At 32.6% G+C, this 7,989-nt stretch overlaps 1 long non-coding RNA gene across 1 annotated transcript; it reads right to left on the bottom strand.

Moving 5' to 3' along the window:
- Positions 1 to 1,137: 1,137 nt before the first annotated feature.
- Positions 1,138 to 6,953, bottom strand: LOC115630377. Its single transcript, XR_003996089.1, has 3 exons — positions 6,907 to 6,953; positions 6,803 to 6,838; positions 1,138 to 1,268 (listed from the first exon to the last, which is right to left on the bottom strand). It is a non-coding gene; the product is annotated as an uncharacterized LOC115630377 (long non-coding RNA).
- Positions 6,954 to 7,989: the final 1,036 nt, after the last annotated feature.

Genomic DNA, 7,989 nt, shown 5'->3' with positions numbered 1-7,989 from the left:
TATTTCTCCAGCCCGACGACGGTTAAATATTTGGAGACTTATTAATGTGCTTCGTATCAAACTATTCCACGCTTCAAAATCGAATTTCTTATTCAAAACATTCAGCGCATCGGCGGATTTTTTGTTAACAAAATCAAAGAGTTTTTTAATATCCTCTTTCAAAGGTAAAATTGTTTTTACAGCTCGACGTTTTTTGGCTTGGTCCTCGATTGCTTTTTTGTTTATGTTTACAGGTATTTTGGTTTCCCATAAGACAATAAAATCATTTACTAATTTTTTATTTATCTCATCTTGATTTATTATACATTGTGTCAATAATATGTTTGCACATTTTTTTATTAATGAACTTAGACTTGTAGCAACCGATGGGGTTTTAAAAAGCAAAAGTTCGTTATCCCACTGGGAAACAGTTCGAATGCTAGACATCATAAGTTCATGATGTTTGGGATGAATGGCATCCTTTAACTCCTTTATTTGGCCTTGCGACTGTTGTTTTAATTCTATTACCAATCTACTTAATACTCTTAAATGTTGTAATGCATTATACTTCATGCATTCTGCATTTCCTAATAATACGATCAAATGGTCATATAATAAATTTCTCGTTATATCATCGTCTTTTAAAACTGGAACAACTTTTCGACGCAATATGTCATTTGCAGCTTTATGCATATAGCCAGTTTTGCTGCGTCCATCCCTTAACATGTTTTTCGAACCATTAGGATGAAAAACACGGCATTTGCGAATATGGCAACGAATTGTCGATTTCCGAAAGAAGCCAAGACAACCTTTACAACTTATTAAATCATGTGGACCATTACGAGAATTAATTCGGTTTTGGCGAGGTGCTATTATAATACTTTCGTTATATATTTGATCGGTGTTGTGGATAAAATCTCCCTTTTTCCGAATAGAATCAATTAGAATTTTTCGATTGGGATCGTTAGCTGAAAGAACCATAAATTTCTAAACATCTGGTTCATTCATATGAACGTTTTGTAAGTGTCGAGCAAATTTTGTTTGCAATTTTTTGCAGAACATACAAAAGTGTCTTTTGCTCTTTGTTTGTGTTTTTGCTGTAGGTATTTCAACATCTCTAAGATCAAAAAGAGGTACTTGAGCTTCATATGAAAATGACTCGTTTATTGTTAATGATGAGTTGATGCCATCGTATGTTGCAGATTCTGGCCAATTAGATCCGAGTGATTCCAAAGTGTCGGTATAGCCACTAACTGCTTTTGAACTAATTTCTGAATGTTCTGTAGAATCTATTAAAAATGATTATTTAGCTTTCTAAATTAACATTTTAAAATTAACGTATCTTATAAAACTATAAAAAAACAGGCTATAAACACTCTGTTCACTTATTACGAAAGAAATATTTCGTAGACGCACGGGGTATTTTAAGGATTAGTGACATTTTTATACTCTATACATGAAATGAAAAATGCGAGTACTTATTAGGTTTGTGCAAAGTGAAAATGTAACATGCAGAAGATGACAGACCCTACAAATATATATTATTGATGATCAGCGTGACGAGATTAGTCCATTGAGTCATGTCTGCCCGTCCAAATGAACAACTGGATTTCAAAGATATTAAGAGCTAGAGAAAATTTGCGCTATGTTTATTTTTTTTTATTTTATGACTAGCAGGTATTGCCCGTCTTAACCCGGCTCAATATGTTTCCAATTGTATTTATTTTGTGTGTGCATAACCTGTTTTCACCTTAAAGGTTACCAGTAGGAAGGCATTTAAGGTATTTAAATGAACATTTTCTGTTCTTGACAAAAAATTGTTCAGTAGTCCGTTACATTTTTGTTCTTGACAAACTATTTTGTTAAACGAACATGACCACTATAACTAATATTTTTTAAAGCTCGTTTTCCCCCCGTTGGAGCTAGAATTTTCCAAAAGCCTTTCTTAGTGTGCTCCTACACTATGATGGATACTATGAAACGATACTTGAGTCCAAATTTAAATTCACATTTGAGTCTTTTCGTGCCATATTGAGTCAACACGGTCACACACAAACTCGGAATATGAAACACGGCACTCGTGTCAATGCCGTGCAGCGATGAGCCACGATCAAAAAGCACTGACAATTCTCATCTCAATTTGCTAGAGTAAAACTTTCGATAGTTGAAGCCACCGATACCATCAAAATAACGAAGTTTGAAGGCAATAAGCAGAATATTTAAATAACAAAATCTAATTATTTATTGACATCAATAAGAACAAATCATATACATACATACATCTGCCCGCAATGTGAAGCAGAATATGCGTAGCTCCGTTATTCGGTTTTTGCTTTACTATCGCTTACGCAGTCGTTGCCTAGCGACAGTAACTGTAACATTTTGGCGTTTTTCCTTTGCAATTAACATTAAATGGTCAAAACGAAAGAAGAAGAGCGAGCTAATGACTTGCAGTTGTTGTTGTTTTTAGAGCATTATTTTTTTTACAATCAAATAACTGTGTTCGATTGCCCAATGTATACATTAATACGAATGTACATACATGCTATATTCATACACAGGCATACATACATATGTACATATGTTTCTCTTTACTTTTTCAACCGTACGTAGAGAACCGCACACATAGACACGAACTGTTGCTTGTTGTGTGTGAGTGTGTGTATGTGATGTCCCCAACTATTTGATATGTGTTGTTGCTGCATAAAGTTATTAATGAAAACACTAATGCCAAATGCACTAAACAAAGAAAAAATTACTTTTAAAAATGTTATCTCTATATATATAAAACAGTTTGTCCTGACTGACTGACTGATTGGCAATCAACGCACAGCCCAAACGGTAAGAGCTAGGAAGCTGAAATTTGGACACAAGATCCCTCTTATAGTGAAAGTGAGCACTAAGAAGGGGTTTCGGAAAATTCGAGCTCCAAAGGGGGGAAAACGAGGTCCAACGTTTGTATGAAAAATCTACAACTTAGTTTGTATACTCTCACAAAGAATACAAAAAAAACTGTGTACTTGGATTTTCAATATTTTTCCTGCGGCCTGAATAATAATGATTTTCCGGTGGAAAATTCGGTAAACGAAAAGCTATGTGCAATCAACGCACAGCCCAAACGGTAAGAGCTAAGAGGCTGAAAATTGGACACATGTTGTCTTCAGTGGTGTAGGTGAGCACTAAGAAGCGGTTTTGGAAAATTCGAACGCCAAAGGGGGGAAAACGGGCTCCAACGTTTGTATCAAAAATCTACAATTTTCATCCAATTAACTTCAAACTTAGTTTGTATACTCTCAAGAAGAATACAAGAAGAACTGTATACTTGGTTTTTCACCATTTTTCCTGGGGCATGAAAAAAGGGGGGTTTTCCGTGGAAAAATTGAAACACATCAACACCCCACAGCCCAAACGGTAAAAGCTAGGAAACTGAAATTTGGGCTCAAGTATCCTATCATGGTGTAGATGCGCACTAAGAAGGGATTTTGAAAAATTCAAGCTCCAAAGGGGGGAAAAGTAGCTCCAAAGTTTGTTTGAAAATTCTGCATTTTTGAATCGATCAACTTTAAATTTAGGTTTTATAATCTATAAAAGAATACAAACAAAACTGCATACTCGGTTTTTCAAAATTTGTGTTGGAGATTTTTAATATTATTTCTTTATTTTATGGGGTTTTAATATTTATTCATTTTTTCAAATGAAAAGTTTGTGTTATAAATTTTGTCAGATCGATTTCAAATTTGGGTAATATAATCTACGTAACTAAAATTACAACTTTGCATTTAACGATTTTTAAAATATGCATTTTACAAATGCAGGTAGCACAAACAATACAAAATATCAAACAGTTGGGGACAACTAAGTATACATACATACACACACACATACATACATACAAGCAGCTGTTCGTGTAGTTGCGTGTAAACGGTTGAAGTAGCCAAAGCAAAATGTAAGACACTAATGTGTGAATGTTCATTTGTACACATGTATGTACATACATACATACATATGTATGTACAAAAGTACATTCGTCTTGCACTGACAGGGCAAGAAATGTTAATTAATTAAAAATTATTAACATTATAACATAAACATTTTTATGCTATTTTTTCTTTGTTTAGTACATTTGGCATAAGGGGTTTTTAGGACAACGGACTACAAGGGCGTACGCAGGTTGGGCAGGGGGGACATTTCTCCCCTTAGAAAGAATTTCGCATTATGAATTACGCCAGCACCATATGTATTACATACGTCTGTATGTATAGCATGTACATATGTATGTATGTACATCAATAAGTATGTATGTACGTTCATACATTCCTATATACATATATAGGTTTGTATGTACAAGTATGCAGTGGGCTATCGAACACTGTTGTTTAATTGTAAAAAATAGTTTTCTATGGTTTCAAATCAAAATTTTTAAAACAACAACAACAACTTCAAGTTATTGGCTCGCAAATCTTCTTTCGTTTTGATCATTTACGCCTGTTCATTACATACGCAAAATGCCAAAAGTTTACAGTTACAGTACACATACAAATAAATTTGTATGTATGTATGTGTACAGTGTACAATCGAATACAGTATTATAATCAATAACTCTCAAACGATGTTTTTCGATGTATTTGTATTCGACATGTATTACGATATATCAACACAAGTATCGATATTTTCGATATATCGCATTTAATTTTATTATTGGGGTTTTAATATTTATTCACTTTTTCAAATGAATAGTTTGTGTTATAAATTTTGTCCGATCGATTTCAAATTTGGGTAATGTAATCAACATAACTATATCAACAAATTGGCATTCAACGATTAAAATATAGCAATATGTTTTTTACTTGCCATATATCAAATATCAAATAGTTGGGAACAGTTCGAGTCTATGTGTGCCCATGCATACATACATACATATGTACAAGCATATGTATCTATGCCTGTATATGTATGAAGCATGTAAATACAAAACAACAACAACAACTTCAAGTTGTTGGCTCGCTCATCTTCTTTCGTTTTGACCATTTAATGTTAATTGCAAAGGCAAAACGCCAAAAGTTTACAGTTACCGTCGCTAAGCAACGACTGCGTATGCGATAGTAAAGCAGAAACCGAATAACGGACCTACGCATATTCTGCTTCGCATTGCGGGCAGATTTATGTATGTATATGATTTGTTCTTATCGATCTCAATAAATAATTAGATTTTATTATTTAAATATTCTGCTTATTGCATTCAAACTTCGATATTTTGATGGTATCGGTGGCTTCAACTATCGAAAGTTTTACTCTAGCAAATTGAGATGAGAATTGTCAGTGTTTTTTGATCGTGGCTCATCGCTGCACGGCATTGACACGAGTGCCGTGTTCATATTCCGAGTTTGTGCGTGACCGTATTGACTCAAATGTGAATTTAAAATTAGGATATACCCTTATAATTATTCCCCTTTTTTGCACATAGTCTATCTTAAAACGTTGCGTTATCTCTATATATAAAACAGTTTGTCCTGACTAATTGGTGATCAACGCACAGCCCAAACGGTAAAAGATGAAATTTGGACTCAAGTATCCTTTCATAGTATCCATCATAGTGTAGGAGCACACTAAGAAAGGCTTTTGGAAAATTCTAACTCCAAAGGGGGGAGGTTTAAAAAAATATTAGTTATAGTGGTCATGTTCGTTTAAAGAAATAGTTTGGCAAGAACAAAAATGTAACGGACTACTGAACAATTTTTTGTCAAGAACAGAAAATGTTCATTTAAATACCTTAAATGCCTTCCTACTGGTAACTTATAAGGTGAAAACATATGGGTAGGTTATGCACACACAAAATAAATACAATTGGAAACATTATATTGAGCCGGGTTAAGACGGGCAATACCTGCTAGTATTATATAATTTTCAATTAATTAACATTTCTTGCTCTGTCAGTGCAAGACGAATGTACATACATACATATGTAGATACATATGTACATACATAGATGTGCACATATGTATGGACATTCACACATTAGTGTCTCACATGTTGCTTTGGCTATTTCAATCGTTTGCACGCAACTACACGAACAGTTGTTTGTATGTGTGTATATGTATACTTAGTTGTCCCCAACTGTTTGATATTTTGTATTGTTTGTTCTGCCTGCTTTTGTAAAATGCATATTTTGAAAATCCTTGAATGCAAAGTTGTAGATTTAGTTACGTAGATTACATTATCCAAATTTTAAATCGATCGGACTAAATTTATAACACAAACTTTTCATTTGAAATAGTGAATAAATATTAAAACCCCAATAATTCAAGCTCCAACACAAATTTCAAGTATCAAGTTTTATAGTGCAAACAAATTTGTATAGTACCATTACCGTAATGCAATTCTTTTTTATAAAATTATTAATATTGTTTTTTTATCGGAGACTTCCGTTGACAATTAACGGTTGATTGTACACGGAAGGCTCCGTAAGAAAAAAATATTAATAATTTTATAAAAAAGAATTACATTACGGTAATGCTACTAGTTTAAACTCTAAAAAAATGATTTTCTTTCATAAACTTTTAAAATAAAGAATTAATTTTCATTCATTTTTGTTTGTTAAACATATAAAAGTATCAAGTTATAAAGTGTAAACTAATTTTCCCCCCTTTGGAGCTCGAGTTTTCCAAAATCCCTTCTTAGTGGGGACCTAGACTATGAAAGGATACTTGAGTCCAAATTTCACCTTCCTAGCCTTTACCGTTTGGGCTGTGCGTTGATCACCAATCATTCAGTCAGTCAGTCAGGACAAACTGTTATATATATATAGATTTATCTATTAACTTACTCAGAATGGGGTCGAAGCCATCTGCTCCAATCGCCTCTAAAAGTGGAAAAATTTAATTAAAAATTAGTAACACAGTCGACTTTATAATAATCGAAATATCTTACCAAAATCTTTTTGAATGTTTTCTTTGTTAACGCCACCATCAGAGGTTTGGCCCTCTGAAATTTAAATTCCCTTTAGTACTGCCAATTTCATGAAATATTTGCTTACAGCAATATTACTCAAGTAATTTACTTACCTAATTCCTTATAAAGTTCCACTTCATTATTATTTACTTCACTGCTGTAAGACAATTTTTGTTTAACTAAAATAGGAGATATATAAATTAAAATATTAGTATTACATCTAACTTTATTTATAATAATCAAGATACCTTACCAGAATCTTTTTGAATGTTTTCTTTGTTAACGCTACCATCAGAGGTTTTGCTCTTGGCCTCTAAAATGGAAAAATTTAATTAAAAATTAGTTTTTGTTTGCCACTCTTTTATATCGGTGAAAAAAATTTTATACTTACTGTATAACGCCTCATTCATCTTTTTGCATAGGCCTTCGAGAAGTTCTTTTGATTCTACATAAACGTAAATATGTACATACGAATGTATATAAGTATGTGTGCATGTTAGTATGACCAAATTTACGATGCAACTTACCACTGGAATTAATAATTTCTGCTTCAAAAGTAGCTCCATTTATTTTTGTTAAACAAATGTTTTTTGATATTATTTTACATTTCTTTTTCTTAAAAACGTACAACTTTCCGCACTTTATTAAGTAAAACATTTTTAGTTCCGAAGAAGGTAACACAACCGATTTTTATGACGTTCACTTGCTTACTGATCATCAAACAATGCAGAGAAGGCAGAGCTGACAATTCTAACGGTTCTTTTATTCTTTACTATTCATTCAAGGCCATTCCAGTGCAGTGCACACTGGTACGAATGTACAGTATGTCAACAAATTGTTTGCAATAGATATATTGTATAATATAAAGGAGACTTGCATCTTTTTTTAATTTGCTAATTACATTTTAAGATAATATAATTTAAGATTGATTCAAATAAAAAACTTACTTATGCTTACATTAGCATTTTTGGCGACAATTATTGTCATCAATGATCATTTGCACGAATAATTATAATTGTAAAAGTTTATTCACGAGTAATTTATACGCATATTAATATTAAA

Source organism: Scaptodrosophila lebanonensis, unplaced genomic scaffold (genome assembly GCF_003285725.1).
Source record: "Scaptodrosophila lebanonensis strain 11010-0011.00,11010-0021.00 unplaced genomic scaffold, SlebRS2 tig00000531-arrow-arrow-pilon, whole genome shotgun sequence".
NCBI lineage: Eukaryota > Metazoa > Arthropoda > Insecta > Diptera > Drosophilidae > Scaptodrosophila > Scaptodrosophila lebanonensis.
Note: the sequence above shows the minus strand (reverse complement) of the source record. Positions and strands in the feature narration are given on the sequence as shown.